The sequence below is a fragment of the Hemicordylus capensis genome, chromosome 2, assembly GCF_027244095.1.
Source record: "Hemicordylus capensis ecotype Gifberg chromosome 2, rHemCap1.1.pri, whole genome shotgun sequence".
Taxonomy (NCBI): domain Eukaryota; kingdom Metazoa; phylum Chordata; class Lepidosauria; order Squamata; family Cordylidae; genus Hemicordylus; species Hemicordylus capensis.
This window is the reverse complement of record NC_069658.1, coordinates 162,597,019-162,621,060: the sequence shown is the minus strand read 5'-3', so window position 1 is coordinate 162,621,060 and position 24,042 is coordinate 162,597,019. Positions and strand designations below refer to the sequence as shown.

Here is a 24,042-nt window from a genome sequence, read left to right as displayed (position 1 = left end):
GCGGGCCATGTGGATGCCTGGCATATTTCCCCTAGCAGCGCCTGTGCTGTGAAAGCCGCCAAGGTGGCTGCCCTGTGGTAGAGTGTGCTATGATGCCCCATAGAAGCTGTGTTGACGGGGCTTGGTAGGCTGTGGTGACACATGCCCTCGGCCAACGAGCTAAGGTCACCTTAGGCGCCTTAGAGCCCTGTGGAGTCACGCGGAGGGCCTCGGACCGCCTTAGGTCCTTTGTCCTTTGAATGTAGGTGCGTCAGGCCCTGCAACCCTCCAGGGAATGCCAAACGTTTACAAGCGTACAAGCAAATGTATGGGCTTGGAAGACTGAGTTTGTTAATATATTTAATTATTTATTTTGACCAAGGTAGGGTCGAAGAACCCTACGTCTTAAGGACCACCACGTCTGGCTGGAAGACGCAGAGCTCCCTTCGAACCAAAATCGCCCCCCGATTCCGATACTCTGTGTGCCAGAGTGATCATCACTAGAAGAGGACTTTGTTGGATAGATACTTTAGTGGGATAGATGAAATTGGTTCAAAGGGGGCCCATGTGAGGGCATTCAGTACCTTATTGAGGTTCCATGAAGGAAGGCGATCAATCAGTGGAAGAGCGATATTGGTAGCTCCTCGAAAAAACAAGAGAGGTGGGGGTGGAGTTGAATACTCCCTGCTCTCCTCAGGCTCAGGACCGAAGCTAATACTGTCTGTTTCAGAGTAATGGGTCTCAGACCCTGGTCCAGGCCTGCCTGCGGGAAGGGAAGGCCGGGTCTTGGGGGACTTTGGCCAAGCATATCTCAACTTTTTATGCCTAGCCCATCTAAGGCGGCCTTTCTGAGGAAGACGGCCCACGTCATCTGGTAATTCCTGTTGGTGCTTTGGCGCCAAGTGGCCCAGATTGTGTCTTGCACCATCCTGGAATAGCCCTCTCTTCGCTAACTGCGTGCGGTTAACTCCAGGCATGTAGTAGAGCCATGCCCAGTCTGGCTGAAGCAACAGGCCTTGGGTCAGAAGGTCTGGCCATTGCAGCAGAGGCATTGAGGCCGTGACAGAGAGGGGTACCAGTCCAGCGAACCATGGTCGCCTTAGAGAGGGGCCCCTAGATTACCTGTGCCCTTCTCTGTCGGAGTTGTGCCATCAGCCTTGGACGACGACCTACGGCCTGTCCAGGAGACCCTGCGACTAAGGAGAGTCGAGTGCGTCCATGTCCTCCGCGAGGTGGTGGTGAAGCACTGAGTGAACCTGAGACCTAGAGGATTAACACAGCCACAGGGGTTGAGGCAGGGATCAAGATAAAGGGCCCCACCAGGGGCTGCTGCCTGTTGGAAAGGACAGGGAGAAAACCAGCCCTTTTCCCCCTGAGTGTAAACTTGGGAGGTAGGGGGGAAACCCCTTCATTAAGTGGCTGCTTCCGCGGAATAACAGTGAGGACGATATTAGGCTTGAGCCATTTAGACTTGAGCCATTTACTTACTTACTTACTTACTTACTTACTTACTTACTTACTTACACATTTATATCCCGCTGTTCCTCCAAGGATCCCAGAGCGGTGTATTACATACTTGAGTTTCTCCTCACAACAACCCTGTGAAGTAGGTTAAGCGGAGAGAGAAGTGTGAAATAGGTTAGGCTGAGAGAGAAGAGACTGGCCCAGAGTCAAACAGCTAGTATCATGGCTGAATGGGGATTTGAACTAGGGTCTCCCTGGTCCTAGTCCAGCACTCTAACCACTGTGCAGGAGGGAGGTGAGGCTGTAGCTGCAGCAGCAGGCAGGAGGAGACCTCACCTCACCCTCAGAGAAGTTCTCAGGAGCAATCGAGACTCTCAGTTTGAGGAGTGAAAAAAGCAGTTAGGGTCCCTTGTTTCTCCCCCCCCCCACCGTTTCTTGGGGGGGTTCTTTTCTTTGGGGGACATGGGAATCCTGGGGGAATCCCAGGGGAATCACGGCGGCACTGTTTAAGGGCCTTCTTTTGACCACCCCCACCCCCATGCTTTCTATGGGAACCTGCTAAGGTGTCCCCAGGTTGCTAGCTGCCCATGCCCAGTTGTAGAAAGGAGAGAGGCCCATAGGTAGTAGGATGAATGCAGATTAGAATTTGGTGGCCCAGGTTTTTCAAATCCGTTCGCTCAATGGTGGCTCCGCCCCGATCCAACTAACACTTCCCAACTGCACTGATAGTTAGCTGAGAAGTGGTGTTACCTCTCGCTGCACTTGTTGGAAGTGAAGGACTTTGTGCTGTCTCTTGTCTCAAAGACAGTGGAGGACAGACTAGTGAGTCAGAAGACTAGAGGGTCAAGACATTGGTCATCCCTTCTCTACTGCTCTGACACTATCCCTTTGGAATTGAGATTGCTACTCTCAGGGACACTTCCTGCCTGCCTGTCACTTCCTCTCTCCCTTCCTTCTCCCTTGCAACATGCAAGCTCCTCTCTCCCTGCACCATGTGTGCAGAGATGCAGAATCCATCTGCATCCAGCTAGATAGACAGAGATCCTATCTCTTCACTTTCCTATCTAGAATGGAGTTCTCTAATCAATACTCCTGATATTGGTTTGAAACTATGAACTGGCTCCAAGTTATTTTACTCTCAGCATACACGCATGCCTAAGCAAATTCCGCTGTGTTGTGCCTCTGTGCACTCTGCTATCATGAATAAGGGTTTCTCCTACCAGAGGGAATTCCCAACAGCACTGGTGATTCCTTGCTGTGTATGTCAGCTTGATTAATTTCATGTGTTACATTATTGTGAAACAGAAAACAATAGAAAACATTACACAATTGAAACAATATAGGTCTCAATATTCTACTACCAGAAATATATGACTACCCCACTTAATATGTCATCCTTTCTTTCTGTCTATAATTCATCATATTTCTGCTTATATTCCAGTCAAAGAGAAATCTATTCAACACATTGAGATTATTTTGTGTTTACAAGGGAAGCAATTTTAAAGTATTTGGTGAATTTTGAGCCAGCTATGCGTGCAAGCCTGAAAAGCTTGTGAATGTCTCTGCATCTTCATTTCATTGAATTACTGGGCCTACATTCCTGAACTACTGCATTCTAATATTGGGAATGCAGGAAATACTCCTGGCACTGCCATATATTTACAAACAGCACATACGGAGTTAGCTAGATTCAGAAAATGAAGCAACGATCCACAGAGAAGCCAATTACGCCCCTAAAACATACATAAATGTAATGTATGCCATCGGGTCGATGCCAGCTCCTGGCGACCACAGAGCCCTGAGGTGGTCTTTGGTAGAATACAGGAGGGGTTTACCATTGCCACCTCTCGCTCACTACGAGATGATGCCTTTCAGCATCTTCCTATATCACTGCTGCCTGATACAGATGTTTCCCATAGCCTGGGAAACATACCAGTGGGGATTAAAGACATATAAATTGGCACTTTTATGACAAATTATACTTTATAAAAACAGTTATTAAAAACATAAAACATACACAATTAAACACTAGAAATAAATACAAAGCGTATCTAGAACACAGTCCACCGTATCCAAAGAGAGATCAAATTAGAGTCAAAGCTTCTTGAATCCATGAAGAGATATAGCCACAGACTTCCTTATTACTGTTCATGACGATACATTCCAAAGTAAGGTATCGTATTTGTAGTGACATTTCTAGGCTTTAATTGTGTTTGATCTTTTTGATAACTGCCATGTTATACTTAGTATTGTTGACTGTGAATAATTCATGGACTGATCCACTAAAACCCTTCATTCTGTGTTCCTATTCAGACATCAGACCCATTCACATGTTATGTTCAGCACTTGCACAATGAGTGCACCGGGTGCACAGGGCAGGCACAACTCTTTACAGGGACAGCTATCAAATGTTATGTTGCACATAGGCACAGCAGTACCTTCCTATCTGTAGTATACATTGGAGGGGCCTGTACCCAGGTTCACTTTTTAAATGAATGTGGGCACAGAGCCATTCACACAGACACATGTGGTACGAGTGTACAGACATCTCTAGGCTTCTGCAGCTTAGTGCACTGCACCCTGACTGCATATGGGGATTGTTTTTACGCTGTATTTAAATTTAAAACCATCTTTGAAGAATCAGCTGTAATACTTCACAGGACAGTTTGAAATTATATACATGAAAGGTTAACTGATACTGATGAACAAGAATCCTCAGCAGTATAGTGGAAAGAGTGATTAACCTGGATCAAATCGACCTGGTTTAAGTTGCTGCTCTATCAAGTTGCTTGCTGAGTCACCTTCAGCAAGAGCTTTTTCAGGGAGCATCTTCACTTTGGGAGGGTTAGTGTGCGGCCACATATCGGCCCGATGAACCCAAAGTGCCTGAAATATTTCAGAGGGCACTTCACACACCATTCAGGGGTTTCCCTCCATATTGGAACCTAGCCCGGTTGATGTCCAGGGTTAAAAAATCCTCTTCTTGCATCGGCATATCCGTTATGCCCCAAACTTGCAGTAAAGCCTCGTGGTAAGGCCTGCTGTCTAAAAAGCCTCCCGGATGCTTTCCAGACTGGACACAACAACAGTGTCACTACATGTCCATTAATTGTCCTTCCGCACTGCCTGGGTTTCTACATCGCACTCCGTGCACTGTCAGCAAGGTGCCGTCCACATTTCCAATGCCTTCTTTCAGGTTTTCTCTTTGCAATACGGTGCTACAATCTTGTAAATAGATAGCTGTATTTTCCCAATGCAAAAGTTTCATGAAAGCTAGAAAAGACTGCTCCCCTGGTGTTGGTTTTGCGCAACAACCGCTATTTACGATTTCAAAACGATTTTGCCAAGCTGAAGTCAACTACCGCTGTTCAGCGGGTAATCTGGAAAATGCCCTGGGAGCTTTCCAGATGACACCTTTCTGACAGCACAGGGTTTGCAATGTCGAAACACAGGCAGTATAGAAGCACACTTGACAGTAGTGACACTTTTGTAGTGTGTACTCTGGAAAGCGCCCTGGTCAATTTCTCTTCCTCTCAGTCTAATCTCTCGTGCAGAATTGTTGTGAGGATAAAGTTGAATAACCCTGTATTCTGCACTGAAGTCCTTAGAGGAAGAGCAGGCTATCAGTATGAGAAATAAAGAAGGAAAAATTAAACATTTTCTTTGAGAAAATGAGTTTTTTCTCTTTTTAAAAACAGGAAGCCAGCACAAATGTAGTGGAACATGAGCATAAAAGAAAGTATCACTAGCATGTTTTTGGAGAAGTTTACCAGGTCTTTACTCCAAAGAAGAGGAACTTGAGCTACTAACTATTTATTCCATGTTATCCATGTTCAAGACCGTGTTCCAAATGACTAGTATATGAATGAGATGAATGAGATTTTCTCAATCAATGTTTGCTGGAGAAAAGTACGTGGATTTTGTCTCTAAAAATAAAAGCTGTGCATTGAATAAAGATTAAGCAAGTACCTGGATTATCTGTGCGTCTGAAAGATTTAACAGATTCCATTCAGATTGTCTGCTGCTTCAAACTGTCATCAAGATGCAAACAAAATATAGGAGTTCAGTCAAAGCAGGGTTGTCACAACCAAAAGATGCTTTTCATCTAGAGGTGTTGCTGCAGTTCATATTTCCTTCAGAAATATGGGCCCTGCGAGCTCCTAATGCTCACTTCAAATATTTGAATCGGAGGCAGGCATTTGTATCTGAAGGGGAATTTCCCCCGTCCTTCCAGAATAGGCAACTTCCAACCCCAATTATGGTTGGAATTTGCTCCTGGTTGCGACCCAGCCGCCTCCTCCTGGTTGCGACCCAGCCGCCTCCTCTAGGGGCTCCAGCCCCCTCCTCCTGGTTGCGACCCAGCCTCTTCCCCTTGGCTTGCCTAACACATTCCACCAGGTAGTGTCTCCACCTGGGTGACAGCTTTTCCCTTCAAAGAGACAGGATGGGACATGCCATGCCAATGCAACCAAGAGGTTTGCCATGCCGATGCACCCAAGAGGTGTCTGAGCCCATCCACCACTGCAGTCCTCAGCCTTGTGGCACTTCCAAGAGAGCAGCAAAGGTCCGGAACCAGGGGGTGTCCCAGGGTGGTCACTGAGGCTGGCTATGAGCCCCAGCAGGGACTGTGTGGTGGGAGCCCCCATTGCACCTGGCCTTTCCCTCCTGGAGGCCAAGCGCATCCTGCACGGCCCGGTGGAAAGTGTGCACAACACCACAGAAGTGCACCAGTTGACCATGCTTTGCAGCCCTGGCTGTGTTGGCTGCATTGTCAGTGAGCAGGAAGCCTTGCTAGAGGGCTGGCTCCCCAGGAACCCAAGAATCCACCTACTGGGCCGTGGCTGCTGGCAGCTCCTCTGACGTGTGGTCTGTGTCCATAGCCTCCACATGCAGCACAGCCCCCCAGGAGGTGTCCACGCCACCAGCGCCAGAGGCTCCCCATCTCTCCTGCCCCCACCAGTGCACAGTGAGGGCCTGGTAGGCAGTGTGCAGCCCACTGCAACTGGCCCACAGAGCTGCTGCATCACCATCGCCCAAGTCACTCTGGGCCCTTTGCCCTGCTGACCCATGCCCTGCAGTGGGAAGAGTCACTAAGGCAGAGCTCCAAGTGATCTCACACCATGCTGCCATGATGCTCACCGGCCACCATGCTCACCAGCCCTGCTCACAGCCCTTTTCAGTGGTGGTGGGGCTGCTGCTTCCTTCAGGGACACCTCCCTCACCACTCTTGGTCTGGAGCTGAGCAGGTCCAGGAATGAGAAGAATGATGACTTCCTCCTCACCCTCTGACTGGGGGCTTGCACTGCTAAGGGGGATTGGGAGGATGGTGAGACCCATCTGGCTGGGCTAGCAGCCAAACAGTCTGCACCTCCTCCACAGTTGCCACCGGAAGAGCATCTTCCCTGACAGGGTAGGACCTCCCGCCAACTCCCGCTCAGCCAAAACTATTGGCTGTGCTTCTGCTTCATCCGAGTAGATGTGCCTGCATAGAGCCGGCAAAAGCAGGAGCAGGGTTGACTTGGGGAGAAGGCACCTGTCACTGCCCCAGGGGCGTAACGATAGGGGGGGCAGGGGGGGCAGGTGCCCTGGGCACCACTCTGTTTGATCACGTGGGGGGCGCCAAAAAGTGCCCCCGTCAAGCTCCTGCCTTTCCGTTAATTTTTTTTTTGTTCGGAATTTTGTGTGTGTGTGCGCAGCAGGCAGTGTGGGACGCATTGAGCAGTCCCCCTCCCCCTCCCCGGGTCCCGGTGCCCCCCCCCCCATTGCTCCTGGGCACCGCAGCGCGGGCGCCTAAAGTTGCACTGCAGTGCCTGCCTGCTTGCTGCTTGCTTCGGCGAATCGGCATCACCGTCATTTCATTCGTCATATATCACTCCGCTCGCTAACGCTCTCACTTCCCGCCCCGCGGCACCACCTCCCCCCCCAGTCGCACATGCCTGTATGGCCCTCCCCTCCCTTACAAAAAGGGCGCTGGGCGCTTGCCTTCCTCACTTGGCTTCGTCCGTTCTAACCTTGTGGAGTGGAGTTTATGATCAGGCCCTCTAGTGGCTTGCCGCTGGCCAGGGTCTCTCTCCCACTCACACATGCACGCAAGCAACTTTCTGAGCATGCGTGAGTCCTCCCAGCTCGCCTTCTGCACGTGGCATCGGCGACGAGGCAGGGTGGGACTGGGAGAGCGTTGCTGCTGCTGGCTGGGCGCAGGCACAGGAGGACAACAACATTAAGAAGGATGCGAACAAGAAAAGGTTTGTGTGCCTTAAATTAATCTGTATTTGGTGCGGTGGCCTTGGCTGGGGCGGCGGTTGTTCTCCTGGCTGGGGCTCGAAGATGGTCTTAACGCGGCAGGGACAGTGCAGCCCCTGCCGTCATCGGTTGAGCAGCACCAGGCAGGCAGCAGTTCCTGGGTCTCCATCCTTTCCCTCAGGCGGAGGTGCAAACACTTGGGAGCCCCGAGGGAGCGCAGAGGCTGTGTTGGTTTCCCCCACCCCTTCCTCCACGCTGCTTCCCCGTTGCCTTCCTTCTTTATTCCATTTTGAATTAACTGTTGGATGAGGGCTGCGCTCCTTCCTAAGCCCTGTGTGAGTGCGTGTGTGTGTGTTGGTTCCCCCCCCCGCCCCTTCCTCCACGCTGCTTCCCATTGCGTTCCTCCTCTAATCCATTTTAAATTAGCTGTAGGATGAGGGGTGCGCTCCTTCCTAAGCCCTGTGTGTGTGTGTGTGTGTGTGTGTTGGTTCCCTCCCCCCAGTTATGCTGTTTTCCTTAGTTACACCTCTGGGGGTGTGTGTGTGTGTGTGTAGGAACTTGATTATGGAAGTTGGCTGAGTGTCAGGATGGGACAGGTGTCTTGTGTGTGTGCTGCAGTAGTATTTAGGAAGACAGGAAGCTGCCATATACTGAGTCAGACCATTGGTCTATCTAGCTCAGTATTGTCTACCCAGTCTGGCAGCGGCTTCCCCAAGGTTGCAGGCAGGAGTCTCTTGCAGCCCTATCTTGGAGATGCTGCCATGGAGGGAACTTGGGACCTAGATGCTCTTCCCAGAGTGGCTCCATCTCCTGAGGGGAATATCTTCCAGTGCTCACACTTCTAGTCTCCCATTCAAATGCAAACCAGGGTGGACCCTGCTTAGCTAAGGGGGTGGCGGGGGTGGGGTGGGCGCAATTTCAGTGCTTGCCCCGGGCGCCGTTTCCCCTAGTTACGCCTCTGCACTGCCCCCCAACTGCGACCAGCATCACCCCTTCCTCTCCCTGGCAGTCTGCTCATAGATCTTCCTCCTACTCGCCCAGACATCTTTGGGGTGTAAATTGAATCACCAATTCTAGACGGGGGAGGGGGCATCAAAGAAAGGGTGGGGGGCGGTCTATATTTTTGCTGTGTTTGCCACACACATGGTGCTATAGTACTAAAGTGTACACACACACACACATACACACACACACACACACACACACACACACAGACAGGAGTAAAAAAAAAACACACCCCACCCCAAATAAAAAGCAGGTCTTATATCCGGGGAGGCCATTTGGGTGGGGACAAATGGTCAAGCAACAACAATGGGCCGAGTCTAGTGGTGGGGTCTCCCACTGAAGTCTCCCCACTGCAAATTAAGCACCATCCCCCTACACACACACAAATTAAGTCCCCCCAAATAAAGAGCAGGCCTTAAATGTGGGGAGGCCATTTGCGTGGGGGGGAAGATCAAGCAACAACCATTGGGTGAGTCCACTGCAAATTCAGCATCATCCCCCTACACTCACACACAGAGTATTCTTACGTGGCTTCTAGAGAGAACAAACAAGTATATTTAAGCAAATATGCTTAAATGTGACTGAACAAAAGTGTTTTTAAAAGAAAAATTATGAAGACGATACTTCCCACTGAACTGCACACACCCTCTTTTACACTGAGAGTCCTGTCCTTAAATGAGCTGAATGCACTGTTTTACACCCTCTAAATAATCTCCTCTTTTGAGAGGGAGAAGATGCAGACCACACAGCAGAAACAGAGGCTGAAAAGCAGATCGCAGAAGCAAAGGGAGATGGGAGTCAACCTAGAAAGAAGCATTTTCTTCTTCTTCCTGTTTCTTTGGCAGTTTCCTTCTCCCTCCTCCCACTCCCCGCTAAACAGATGGATCCGAATATGTCCCACCTGAGTGGCATCTCTCTAGCTCTTTCCTTGGGATGGAATCCCACCCCCCACCAGGAAGGAAGAGGAAAACACAGGCTCTGCTCTCAAACCTTCAGCAGACGATTGTCTTGTACACCCTTCACCTCAGGGAGAAACAGATCTTATGCAACATGTGTCAAGCTGGAGACGGGTTGAAGCTGTGAAGAGAGAAGAGGAGACCTGAACTTGAAAGCTATGCCCAAAGCAAAAGATGCAGAGCTGACCCTGGGAAGAAGAGAGTGAAACAGCTTCCAAGCAGAGCAGAGCAGGGGCAAGAAGAAGGGCAAAGGCAAAGGCAATCTGGAGCTGCCTGCCTCCCTGGACACTCTCTGCGCCTTCCTCCCTGCTGCAGGGAAGAGAGGAGCTTGCATGTTGCAAGGGAGAAGGGAAGGAGGAGGAAAGGAAGAGGAAGTGGCCAGCCAGGCAGGAAGTCAGTCCCTGAGAGGAGCAATCTACACATCAAAGGGATAGTGTCAGAGCAGTAAAGAAGTGATGGCCAATGTCTTGACCCCTCTTGCCCTCTGACTCACTAGTCTGTGTCCCCCTCTGTCATTGAGACATGAGCCAGCGCAAAGTCCTTCACTTCCAGCACAAAGAAGTCTTTCCTCATCTTCTCCCCCATTGCCCTCCCTGTCTAACTTTTTCTACCTAACTAACTATCCCTCCTCTTACTAAAAGCTGACTGGCCCTCCCCCCAGATCCCCCCAAAATGACCCCAAACAAACCAAACAACAAAACAAACACACTCCAACACTAACTGTATCACTGAATAAATAAATAAATGGATGGATGGATAAATAAATATGACACAAGGACAAGACACACACACACACACACACAGACAAGAAAAGAGACACTCAGACAGACTTTCAAACACACACACAGAGAGAGACACAAACAGAAATGGACTCCCACACTCTCTCTCCTCTCTATCTCTCCAACTCCTCTCCACCTCGCCTCCTCCCTCCTCGCCTAACTCTCCCACAAAGAGCAGCTGAGCCCCGAAGGTGTCATAAAAGAGGATGTGTCACGAGCCTCAGCAATGGCCATTGATCCTCTTGCCTCTAAAGGTCTCTTAACAGGTGCCTCTGCCCAGTTGGCAGGAGATGTCTCCAAGTCCTGAAAAGTGGCGATTCTCTTCATTGCACAGAGGTGGGGGTGCAGTTGGCCCTATCCACCCCTGCATAGTAACCCTCCAGTGACAGTTGCTGGTGTCAGTCTTAGGTTTCTTTGTAGATTGTGTGACTTTGGGGGACAGGGATCCATCTTTATTCCTTGATTATTACTCTGTGCAAACTGCTTTGGAAACTTGTGAGCCAGCGTGGTGTAGTGGCTAGAGTGCTGGACTAGGACCGGGGAGACCCCAGTGCAAAATCCCCATTCAGCCATGAGACTAGCTGGGTGACTCTGGGCCAGTCACTTCTCTCTCAGCCTAACCTACTTCACAGGGTTGTTGTGAGCAGAAAGTTAAGTATGTAGTACACCGCTCTGGGCTCCTTGGAGGAAAAGCGGGATATAAAATGTAAAAATAAAAAACAAATTAATCAATAAAGTGGTATATGGCAACTTGTGTCAAAAAGTGGTATATAAATAGTAGTAATGGAAGTTTTTTCAAACCCCACCCTTCATGTTCTTCTCTCTGTTTATCTGAGGAATCAGAGGACTCTCTCCACCACCCTGTTTAAAGCGACACCACCACAGGCCCCTCAGAGCAGACCCCTCCACCTCCATTCATCCCAAGAGCCACCTTGGTTGCTGCCATGTGCTCTTGTTTCAGCAAGACACGGGGACTCACATTCCTTCAGCGCAATCTTGACACTGCTTCACATCTGAGGGGGCACACATTGGTTTGCTGGCTCTGCCCTCTGGGCAACGCTCTCTGCTCTTCCCAGAGTGTGGCGATGCTGTCACTTGCCTGCCAGGAGGCAGCGTGGAGCAAGTCGGGGGCTGTTTGGCCTCCTCCACTCTGCCTCTTCATCACTGACTCTTCCGCATTCTCCAGCTGAGGGTGGCACAAGCAGCAGCAGCAGCAGGATTCTCCATCCTTCCCTTCCTTTGGGTCTCAAAGCAAAGAGCTGATGCCCCACATGGAAGGCAGCTCAGAGCAGCTGCCTGGTGCCCCCCATCTTGTTTTGGCAACAGCAGGGCTCTCTGTCTCTCACTTCCAATGGGGCTCCTTCAGTGGAAGTGAAGGAGGGAGGATGCTGCTGATAGTGCAGCAGTCAGCCACAGAGCAGCAGCCACTGGTCTTCTCCATGCTGCCTCTCACCAGGTGCCCCATGCAAAGAGCCAGCACGTTCAGCAGAGCAAAATAGGGTATTTCTTGTATCCCTAATCTGAACCAGCTACCCTCTAACCACCCACTAGTACTAGCTAGCTACCGGGGATCCCCATTTAAACTCTAAAGCTAAACAGAACACCTATTTAAGCTGATTCTAAAGAGCACACAGGCAGGTAGCAGTGATTCTCTCAGCAGTAGCAGGAAGAATGGGTGGGGTGGGTGGGGGAGGTGGAATCCAATTCTCCTCTCTTCCAATTCTCTCAAAACAAAAACAAACAAAAAGCAAAAAAAGGAAGCAGAGAATCCACCCCAGCCCAGGCTGGCATAGTTGGCAGGCTGGCAAGGCAGAACAATGAATGGTTAAAAAGAAGAAGATGGAATTCTCTTCTTCTCTCCCAATTCTCTTTTTGAAGCAGCAGCAGCAGCAGGAGGAGAAAAGGCAGGCTGCCGGCAAGGCTGAACAATGCCGGAGGCAAGGCTGAACAATTAGGCAAAAGCTCTCTCTTCTCCCACGCACACCCCTGAGAAAAGCCCTCCGAAAATTTCCACCACCCTTGCTGTTCTTTGACCTCCCCCTGGCCAATGGGGGTAAATTTTACTCTTGCAAAGCCTTAAAAGGAAGGGGGAGGCAATTGCCTGCAGATCAGCCCATGCTTTCGCTGACCAATCTGCAGGCTGGAAGGGCGGGAAATTCAAACTGGCATCAAAACCCAAAATGGAGACTGAAGGAGACAGACTACCAGAGATCGCAAAATGGAGATCTGAAGCAACAAATCTTCTGGAACCCAAACAGGGGCGATTTGTTTCAGCTACAAAACTTTCAGATTTGGACATTGGGCAATTTGTTTTGTATACAAATCGCCCGAAACAGCCCATCTCAGGTACAAATTGTTTTGTACCAGAAACCTTTCACATATCCCTGATCACCAGGTAGGGCTGAGAGAGACTCCTGCCTGAAACCTTGGAGTCACTGCCAGTCCGTGTAGACATTACTGAACTAGATGGACCAACGGTCTGACTCGGTATAAGACAGCTTCCGATATTCCTAGGACACTGGACACTTTGCATAGGTCCTGATTCTGTAATATTACTTCAGTTGTTATTATTCCAGAGGTTATGATAGCATGCCTTTAAAAAAGAAAAGAAATGAAAAATAGACCATACAGAGTCTCAATCCAACCTGACAAAAAGAATAGCAGAAGGGAGAATTCTCTTTTTCTAATATTGCAGTCTAAAAGATGCAATGTAAGGCATCTCAGCTAAGTACTGTATTAGCACAGGCATTCTCCAAAGAGCTTATGCTTTGATGAAAGATGGAACAATCAGTATGTGAAGAAGTTCCTCTGGAGTGTCTATGACGTTAAGAAAAAAATGATACCAAAATAGAATCCATTGATTTTTTAAACAACAACAATCCTATCAGTATTGTGTTGTGGACTCATAATAATGGGTTGTAGAATTCTATTTTTCCTCACTTCTGTGCAATGGGAAGGTCATCAGGGGAGGAAAGACATATTGGAGGGGGGAGCAGGTCCCAGGATTCATTACTTGTTTTGTGTGAATCACCATGGAGGCTCAACCATCCTCTCAGGGTTGGAGACCAAGAAGAGAGGCCTGAAGGGCCCATTCCTCCCAGCTATAGCTGTTCATGGCGGCATCTCCCAAAGGAATGTGTGTGAAGAGCGTTGGCTCTCTAAGACGTGCCTTCTTATGTGGGGACAGATGAGCAGCCATTCGACTGGGCTTATCATAGCTGCTGGTGAGGCAGAGCAAGGTGAGGCTGCAGGGCCCTGTAGCAGTCCAAGGGAGCAAGCTGACTCAACAGCAGTCAGAAGCAGATGAAGCCCTCACATCACTCTGAACTCAGACTGCCCCTCCTGGACTCAGCCGCCCTGCCTGGAGAGTGGAAGCCCCAAAGGGGCAGCCTTCTGGGAGCCAGCACTATGACTTCACTCCGTCAACACCTGCCAAGCTTGTTGCCAGCACTGACAAGCAGATATTGGGGGGTGCAATGGTGTGGTTGAGGCCAGAGTACTGCCTCAGGTGTCATGATCCCAGGCCCTGGGAAATCCAGGGGAAGAGACCAAGCAGAAGGCACAAGGTGACCTTGTGCCACTAGGACCTCCCAGATGGAGAGAACCAGCGTCCCCACCAAAACCTGAGGGCACAACTCTGCCATCGTCCACCGATTGGGAAGAGTCCTCGGGGGACCTACTGGTCATAATGGAGCCCCACACAATCAGAACCAGCACTTGAAAAACTCGGCAAGGCCCCTTTAAGAACCAAAGCTTCCTTATGGAAGGAGCAGAACCAAGTCGCCCTACCTATGAAACCCAGCAGTCTGCTGAAACAACATCCTGTCTCTGCCATTGTAACCCAGCTCCTGTATTTCCTATTAGCTGTAGTTGAGGTCCTGACTTGTCCCCCCTGGAGCAATTCAAGGTCTGGTGCATCCCTGATCTGTACCTCGGAGAATACTCTGGCTGAGCCTGGAGCAAGACACTCCGGCCCTGAAGGAACTACCTCAGCAGCATCTCCTTTTCCACCTTGAGAGACGCCTTCCTGTTCGTTTTTGTCCCAGACTGGGGTTGCACAGCCTGGCCCAGATGAGCCCCAAACCACCTACCCCGCTAACAACTGGTTTAACCTTTGGGGCCTGCCTCATCTGGGCCTGAGGAGCCATTTTTTAGCACCTCCTGAGAACAAGAGCGCCAAATGCACTCAGCATAGAATAGTCAGGTGAGCTCCTCCACCCGTCTTTCCCAGGTTTGGCCCACTCCAGGGCTCCAGGTATGCTATGAATGCTCCTGTGTGGCCAGCCATCATGGGCCTCCTTAGAGAGATTCCTTGAAGGAGATCAGGAATGCAGCATCACAGCCTAGAAGTGCTTGCCCCACTATCAAAACAAACAAAGCTTTCCATGTTTTCTTCGCAGAATTCAAAAAGAAAAATAGCACTTAAGATACACCTTATCATCACCTGTCACTGGGAGAGTCACTGTGGCACGAAGAGTCCACATTTCCCATTGGGAAGTCCCTACTTTAGATATTGTCTCTTCCACAAAAGGCATAAGGAGAGCTTAGACATACCCCAGTGCCTGAGTCATCCAATCTGTGATATAGGGCCAACGAGACTCACAGGGCTACAGGGCTGTTGTATGAGTTGCAACAAGACACAAGGGTCAGGATTCTCCATTGCCTCTCAACAATTCCCCAGGGACCCAGTATTCTACTCACCTTCATTCTCTTCCTCTTCTCACTCTTCTTTCTGGGCACTTTTACATCTAGTTCCTTAAATATTTCCCAATTGTGTAGGGGTTCTCCACATCTGAGGGCCCCTCAGTGGCAATGTCGGTGTCCTCATCCAAGGATGCTTCAGGGTGTAAGTTAGGGTGGATACTGACATCCAACCCAATTCCGCCTTGGTGTTCCACAAGCTCTTTGGGTGAATATTTGCTCCTTTACCCTGAAGGAAGGAGACTCCCATCTCCTTTGTCCCCCCATCTTCATCCATATGAGACATGGAAAGGACTTGAGCTATTGACGTGATCCTTCCTATGCACCTTCCTTTCCCACCGAGTGGTCCTCACCAGCTCTTCTTACTTTCATGTCCCCCCACTTAACCCAAACATCCCTTGCTTTCTTTCCCCGTCTCCTCTAATAATAAGCATCTAGTCAGTTAAGCACATACACTTAAGGCCCATTCACATGTTATGTTCAACACTCATACGACGAGTGTACAATGTACACAGGTAAAGATCTGTACACAGGACAGTCATTCACATGTTATGCTGAGTGCAGTACAGAAGCACACTTCCTATCTGTACCATAATAGAGAACAGATTTGAAGGAAATACTACTACTACTACTACTAATAATAATAATAATAATAATAATAACAAACAAACAAACAAACTTTATTTGTTAGCTGCCCCATAACAAATTGTTCTCTGGCCTATATCCTGGCCTATATCCAGGTTCACTTTTAAAATAAACACAGGCACAGCCATTCACACAAACAAGTGAACAGGTGTACAGACATCTGTACACTCGTACCACATAATGTCTGAATCAGACTTTAGACAGTAATGCTGTATTAGTGGCCAGACACGTGAAACATCTTGCGTGATCTGTGTCATGTGGAAATGTCATGTGTGTTTCTTTAGATACAAGTCAAGCCTCTCTTTTGAATTCAATAACACATATTTTTATTTCTATTTTAAACCTGTGGGTGGTCAGTTCTTTTGAGAAGTGGTCTATAACTGTGACTCGCTGATTTTTTTTTTTTTGAACCCTGTTTGCTCTTTGTGACATCACTCTCTGTGACATTACCAACTGCCTTCTCTCAACTGTCAGCTGCTCAGAAATTTCTGGTGGGAGCAAAAGGGGTTGATTTCTGCCATCCCTGGAGCTGTGCCCATCACTGAATGAGAGAGAGGAGCTGGGAGAGGAGCTGCTTCCTTCTCGCCTCTGCTTTCCTCTGCCGGGGTTAGCAGAAAGGTTGATCTCCAGATGATGCAGTTAAGGGCTTCAAGGACACCAGCAGGCCTTTCTCTCCTGGGCGCCTTCAGCATCGTGCCAGGTGCAGGATAAAGATCATGATGGAGGGTAAGGGGCTTTTCTTCTGTGCTGGGAAGCGTTTCATCAAGTGGCGGGGAGTTTCAAGGGCAGCCCTGGCTTTCCTCTGTTCCCTTTGGAGGAGAAAGTAGAGCCTGAACCAGCTGCACCCAATAAGGGCTGAAGAGACCAGCTACAGGGTGGAGACCTGCAGGCCCCTATTTAAGCCCTGCTGAGTCTAGATGGCCCTTGCTACAAGAGCATGTTTAGCTGTGTTTTCTAATGTTTGAGTCTCTGTCTGTCCAGCATCCAGGCTCTGCTGGCTTATCTCCTGGGGCCTTTGTCTTTTCCTGTTGTTCCTTTCTGCAGGAGTTCTCTGGTCCTTGTCCAAACTGTCTTCCTCTCCTCTTTTTAGGCCTGGTCTCCGCTTGGCCTAGCAGCCTTCCCTGAGCTGGGCCTGTGCCAAAGTAAAAGTGCCCAGGAGAAGGAGTGGGACTCGGAAAAGAATGAAGGCGAAGCAAGCAATGGAGGATCCTGATAGCTGTGTCTCCTGATCCATACTACAGTCCTGTAAGGTAGGCGAGTCTTGTTGGTTCCATATCACAGATGGGATAACTGAGGCTGTGGGGTTTGCCTGAAGTCTTCTGAGGCCAGATCCAAAGCAGGGACTTCCAGATGAGTCATCCAGACTCCTGGTCAGCCGGTCCTAGTAGCTCTCCTAGTTACAGAGAGGGCTTTGGGAAGAAGCTGGGTCTGTCTTAGAGAAAGTAGGTGCTCTTTGTGTCTCTGAATTCTGTGGGGGAAACATGGGAAACTCTGCTGTGTTTGGGTTGTGGGGCAAGCACTGCTGGGCTGTGATGCTGCGTTCCTGGTCTCTTCCAAGGAATCTCTCCAAAGATTGGGGAAAGGAGGCTTGCCTTCTCCCCATGGCTCTGTTCTATGCTGAGAGCATTTGGGGCTCTTTCCCCCAGCAAGTGCTCCAAGATGGCCCCTGAGGCCCACGAGAGGTAGGCCCCAAAGTTAAACCAGCTGTCACTGGGGTAGGTGGTGTGGGGCTCATCTGAGCCAGGCCGTGCAATCCCAGTCTGGGAGCAAAATGAGCAGGTGTGGGGAAGAGATGCCCCTGAGGCCCGTGGGGAGTTGCAGGGAGGGAAGGAAAATCATGTGGCTTGTCTCGTTTCAATCTGCCAATCAGCCCTATAGGGTAGGCAAGTCTCCTCTGGCAGATGGGAAGCCTGAGGCCCTGGGGTTTTCCTGATAGAGGCGGGATCCAGTGGGGGCTGTCAGACTGCTAGTGCAGCCTCTTGGCCCTGTGCTACTCCAGTCTCCAAGTTCTGAAGAGGGCCTTGGTGAGAAGAAATTGGGGGGTTTTTTAGCCTCTCTTAATGTCTCTCTGCCATTTAAGTAAAATACATTTAAAAAACATTGCACAAAGTTGACTGAAATGCAGCAAACTGGAAGGAGGTGGCAGCTAGCAGGCGGTCCTGGGACTGGATTTGGGGAAAGTGCTGCAGAAGTCAAGTGTGTGGAGGGGGTTGCAGGAAGGCCTGGTCCCTGCAGCTGTGTGGAAGACAAGGGCCAGATCGCAATGCTCAGTAGCAGTGAATGGGCCCCGTGAGCAGGGGGGGCTGGTCAGTAAGGGCAGGGGGGCTGTTCCCCCTCACCCCCCAGAATCCCAGGAGGACAGGGGCAGAGGGGAGCATCTCCAGTCAGTGTCCCAGGAGCAGAGAAGGAAGGACTTGCCTAACTGATGTACCAGGCTAGAAGGACTCAGTATCACTTACTGCCTGGCTTTGTGTTTTCATTTTTGAATTCCTGTGTGTCTCCTTGGTTCCCTGTGCCTGCCTCTCAATGTGTGTGCCAAGGTAGGCTTGAGGTGAATATGCCCTAAATATTCTGTTTTCTCAGTATATTCTCACGGGGGCTGGGGGTGGGAATAGGAAATTGTGAGTAATTCCTACTGAGCATTAAAATATTTGGAAAACATTCTCCAAATAATTCTCCCAGCAGCCTCATTGGCAAATGAGAGCTGAACTTTTAATCTGCTTAGAAATGCAGATACAGTTAATTCCCCAGCAGTTATAGCCCTTTATTGCTGTGACACCTCCTCCTCTCCCATACTTAATTTACAGATTCACTGTAAAACTGACTCCTGATTCAGTAAGAATTTCCCTTTTTTGTTACTTTGATTTTTAAAATTAATCTCAGCCTGTTCAGAATCATCATAGCATGAATGTTAGCATTGAGGTACAGGAGCAGCCCATCAAGACACACGTTTATGTCCTCTTTTCTGCAAACTGACCTTGGAAAAGCAGAATTAAACACAAAATTGTGAAATGTAAAACCCCACATTTGGTGTGCTGATTGTGTGGTGTCTGTTTACCACAAGACAACTGGAGTATGACTCAGGGAGGCGTGAGTTTGAATCCCCCACTCAGCCATGAAAGCCACTGTGTGTGACTGTGGGCCCACATGCTTGTCTCTCAGCCCAAACTACATCTCTGATGGTTGTGAGGATAATAATAATCATGTAAAAATACGACGATGGATATTCATATATTGCTTTTCAACAGCAGTTCCCAAAGCGATTTACAAAGAGAAATAAAAATAAAGATGGCTCCCTGTCCCCAAAGGGCTCACAATCGAAAAAGAAACCTAAGGCAGACACCAGCAACAGCCACTGGAGGGATGCTGTGCCTGTGTTGGATGGGGCCTGTTGCTTGCCCCCTGCAATGGTAAACCCAAAGAAAACCACAGGGCTCTGTGGGCGCCAGGAGTCAAAATTGACTTGACAGCACACTTTACCCTGCCATAGAAATATATGGCACTGCCTATATTGCACTGTCCTCTTTGCCTTCTCCATACTCCATAATCTTAATCTTGACCAATCCCAAACTGAAAGAAGTGTGCACACAAATTCTAAACTTCAGACAAAGATCTTCATAAAGAGAAGAATAGGCAGCAGACACTTACCCATTGTTCCAAGAAAAGAGGTCAATCTCTCTCTCTCTCTGTATTAAGATTAAGAGAGGCTAGAAAACATCCCGTTCCTTTTTACCAAGGCCCTCTTCATAACGTGGAGTAGCACAGGGCCAAGAGGCTGCACTAGCAGTCTGACAGCCCCCACTGGATGCTGCCTCTATCAGGAAAACCCCAGGGCCTCAGGCTTCCCATCTGCCAGAGGGACTTACCTACCCTATAGGGTTGATTTGCAGATTGAAACAAGAGACACTACACACGATTCTCCTTCCCTCCCTGCAACTCCCATGGGCCTCCAGAGCATCTCTTCCCCACACCTGCTCATTTTGGTCCCAGACAGGGATTGCACGGCCTGGCTCAGATAAGCCCTGTGCAGTAGTCCTGTTCAGGTGTTACATCAACCGTAGATGCTGAAACCAAGATGTACTGGTTTCAATACTAGTACTGGTTTCAGTGCTAGATGTACTGAAACCAAGTACAGCATCCTCTAGAGCAGAGATTCTCAACATTGGGTCCCCAGATGTTATTGGACTTCAACTCCCATAATCCCCAGCCAAAGGCCACTGGGCCTGGGGATTATGGGAGTTGAAGTCCAATAACATCTGGAGACCCAACGTTGAGAATCCCTGCTCTAGAATATGCTCTGTCCCTCACGTCCACACTCCATCCCCACACTATCCATGAGTACAACATTCAAATACTATAGTCACAGATTGTGTGGGCTAAAGAACACGTCAGTGTGAGGATGAGGTGTGCTACTGGAGAATGCTGTAGCTGGGTACAGCATCCATGCTTATATAAGACCTGTACAGGGCTAGTGAATACAGTACCTATGATGCAGAAACTGGCACTTACCCAGATCACAATGGAATGTGGAGAATCCATGCATCTTTGATTATGTTGAAAATTAGGATATCCCCATGGAGATGGTGGGCTCTGCACTACTTCCTGCACATTGCTACATCCCTAAGGATGCTCTGGACACTGCTCTTAGACCCATCCAAAGATATGTTCTTGCCTAGAAATCCGGACAGTTGCATTTGTAAAACAATAGCAATAGAGAGATGGGAGGGGGGATAAGAAGAATGCCTTAGCTCAATGCTTTATCTGCATACATCCACAGTAGTTAGGGTACAATGTAAAGGGACTGAAGTGAAACTTCATTTACATGTCAGAAATGTGGTACTTCTCTAGGCCATGACTGGACACTAGGAACCAAGCAGGAATCTCCCACAGCTTATTTGGGGGCTCTCCTGTCAGCCTGCACAGCTTTTCTGAGGGAGAAGCGAGGCCGATTTTCTCCTCGGAAACAAGGGCTTTTCTGATTAGGGCTATCTCTAGCTGGGAGGTGTTTTTCATGCGAGTTTGCGTTAGCTTATGCAAGGAATGGCACGGGGAGACAAAACTAGGGCCCTATACCTAGCAGTCCTTGCACTGGTTAATCCCACTATGTTCTGTCCACACCAGGGCAAGGTGTAGGGAGCTTCTTGGGTTGGGGTTGCTCACCTGCTCCTCCCTTTGAGGTTTAATCTTTTAAAATGGAGGTATCTTGTAGGTAGGGATGTGCACGGAACCGCCAAACTGCGGTCTGGAACTGGGGTGGGGGTAGCTTTAAGAGTGGCGGGAGGGCTTACTTACTCCTCCCGCCTCTTTCCCGCTCTGGCGCCGTAAGTTTAGTAGTAATTGGGGCGGCAGGATACCTCCCTGCCGCCCCTTCCCCGCTGTTGCTGTAAAACTCCCAGGAGTCCTTTGCGTGCACACGCGCACATCGTGCACGCGCTTCACGTCTCTGTGATGTGCACGCGCGCAAAGGACTCCTGGGAGGTATCCTGCCGCCCCAATTACTCGTAACATTACGGCACCAGAGCGGGAAAGAGTTGGGAGGGGTAAGTAAGCCCTCCCGCCGCTCTTAAAGCTACCCCCCCACCTGAACCGGAACGCCAAGGTCCGGACCGTTCCGGGCCCATCCCTACTTGTAGGGATGTGGATGAATCAAGATCTGTGCACAGATTCACAGCACCGTTTTGGCACCTTTAAATGGGAGGAGAGAGCAGGTGCCTGCCTATTCCTCCACCTCTCCATGCTGCTTCCTACTGCGATGGCGCTACCCCCAGTAGCCCTGGTGCAGCGGAGCAGCAGCAGCAGCAGCAGCAGCACACACATGGCCTCTGCACATCTTGGTTTGTGCACATCCCTAGTATGTTGCTGGCCCTGCTAACTGAGGAAAGAGGCACCACCTTTTCAAAAGGTGACTTGGTCATATTGAGCAGTGGGTGGAGCAATTCTTCCTATCCAATTCCAGCATAACACCCCTCCATAGTAGTAAACCACTATGGCCTGGTTTACACAGTCATTTGAAGCTAGGTTTAATGTGGGTTACCAGCATTGAAGTGATTGTGTGAACCAAGGTGTTAACCTGAGATTCCCACCTTGACATGGGTTCATGCAATCACACTAATGCTGGTAACCCACATTAAACCTAGATTCAGACTATTCTGTGAACAAGCCATATGTTGTTGTTGTGTTAAGATTTTTTAAAGATTTTGAGCCCTTTGGGGAAAGGCAACCATCTTTTTCCTTTCTTCTATGTAATAATAATAATAATAATAATAACAATAATAATAATTCAATTTCTATACTGCCCTTCCAAAAATGGCTCAGGGTGGTTTACAAAGAGAAATAACAAACAAATAAGATGGCTCCTTGTCCCCAAAGGGCTCACATTCTAAAAAGAAACATAAGACACACACCAGCAACAGTCACTGGAAGTACTGTGCGGGGGGTGAATAGGGCCTGTTACTCTCCCCCTGCTAAATAAAGAGAATCACCACGGTAAAAGGTGCCTCCTTGCCAAGTTAGCAAGGGTTCCTTTAAAACCCTTGTTGCTCTTGTTGAAAAGTGATATAGAAATATTTGACATTGTAGTTGTTGCTGTGGACTTCTGGTAGTTCAGCCAATTTTGTTGCTCGTCTAGTCATCATGGTGGATGATTAGTGCTCGATTGTCTCTTATTTAGCCAGTGTCTTCATTATTTCCCCACTTGTATTTCCATTTTAGCAAAACAGTGCAATAGTGACTAGAACTCCCAGCATCATTTTCTTTTCTTTTCTTAATGTAGGAACATAAGAAGCTGCCATATACTGAGTCAGACCATAGATCCATCTCTCTCACTATGGTCTACACAGACTGGCAGTGGCTTCTCCAAGGTTGCAGGCAGGAATCTCTCTCAGCCCTATCTTGGAGAAGCCAGGGAGGGAACTTGAAACCTTCTGCTCTTCCCAGAGCAGCTTCATCCCCTGAGGGGAATATCTTGCAGTGGTCACACATCAAGTCTCCCATTCATATGCAACCAGGGTGGACCCTGCTTAGCTAAGGGGACAAGTCATGCTTGCTACCACATGACCAGGCCACCTCTCTGTAGCTGCAGGATGTATGGATTTGGATAGGGGCCAGGGTGCAGAGGGATGGGGATCCAGTCTTCTGCTCTTGTGCCAATTACCAGCTTAGATCTCCGTATTCATCACGGAAAGGAAAGCTTATGGGCATTTCCCCTTCAACAGCTAACAAATTCTGGTAACAATTAGCATTAGGGCTATGGATTTGTGGGGAAGCATTATACCCCTCCTGCACACTACAAACTTCATCCAAATCAGCCCCTCCCTTTGTGGCTTGCTTTATTGGAGGGAGGAGAGGGCATTAGGAGTTCCAAAGAGATCCTGAAATACACTCCTTCTATGTTCAAATACACCCCACCCATTGAGTAGTTATCCTGTCTTGAGATTCAAGGTATAAAGAGAGTCTTTGGTCCTAGCAAAAATACGTAATTTCTCCCTACAATCAGGCTCTGAAACTACAGGCTGCTTAGCTTAACTTCTGTGCCAGGTAAATTGATGGAAAGCATACTTAAGGACAAAATGGTTAAACAAATAGAAGAATAGGCCTTGCTGAATGAGAACAGGTTCATATGTGGTTTGGTAACAGAAGGCAGGAATAAATGGGCAGTTTTCACAATGGAGGGAAGTGTGAAGTGGGGTCCCCCAGAGATCTGTACTGGGACCAGTGTTATTCAACTTATTCATAAATGATTTAGAAATTGGGGTAAGCAGCTAAGTGGCCAAATTTTCAGATGACACTCAACGATTTCGTGTAGTGAAATGCAAAACAGATTGTGAAGAGCTCCAAAAGGATCTCTCTGAACTGGGTGAGTGGGCGACAAAATGTCAAATGTGGTTCAATGTAAGCAAGTGTAAAGTGATGCATATTGGTATTTTAAAAACCCCAACTTGACATATACACTGATGGGGTCTGAGCTGTCAGTGGCTGACCAGGAGAGAGAGCTTGAGGTCATGGTGGACAGCTCATTGGAAGTGTCCTCAGTGTGCGACAGCTGTGAAAAAAGGCCAATTCTGTGCTAGGGACCATAAGGAAGGGGACGGAAAATAAAAATGTTAGTATTATAATGCCCTTATACAAATCTATGGTGTGGCCAGATTTGGAGTACTGCGCACAGTTCTGGTCACCGTATTTTAAGAAGGACATTGTCGAACTGGAAAAGGTGCAGAAGAGGGCAACCAAGACAATCAGGGGGCTAGAACTAGGGGCATATCTAGGGGAAA

The 24,042-nt window shown here is 48.9% G+C and overlaps 1 protein-coding gene and 1 long non-coding RNA gene across 4 annotated transcripts in view; one reads left to right on the top strand and one right to left on the bottom strand.

Annotated features, from left to right (window-relative positions):
- Positions 1 to 1,225: 1,225 nt before the first annotated feature.
- On the bottom strand, positions 1,226 to 8,028 carry LOC128344551 (uncharacterized). Of its 2 annotated transcripts, none has more exons than XR_008315912.1 (3): positions 7,404 to 8,028; positions 5,413 to 5,474; positions 1,226 to 1,578 (listed from the first exon to the last, which is right to left on the bottom strand). It is a non-coding gene; the product is annotated as an uncharacterized LOC128344551 (long non-coding RNA). The 2 variants fall into 2 exon arrangements; XR_008315911.1 differs by having other exon boundaries at positions 7,455 to 8,028.
- Positions 8,029 to 15,950: 7,922 nt separating this feature from the next.
- LOC128344550 (rap1 GTPase-activating protein 1-like) overlaps positions 15,951 to 24,042 on the top strand; it is a 55,952-nt gene continuing 47,860 nt past the window's right edge. For both annotated transcript variants that reach the window (XR_008315910.1, XM_053294888.1), the window contains exons 1-2: positions 15,951 to 16,498; positions 16,863 to 17,022. The gene's annotated coding sequence lies outside the window, so the exon portion shown is untranslated. The remainder of the gene's footprint in view (positions 16,499 to 16,862; positions 17,023 to 24,042) is intronic.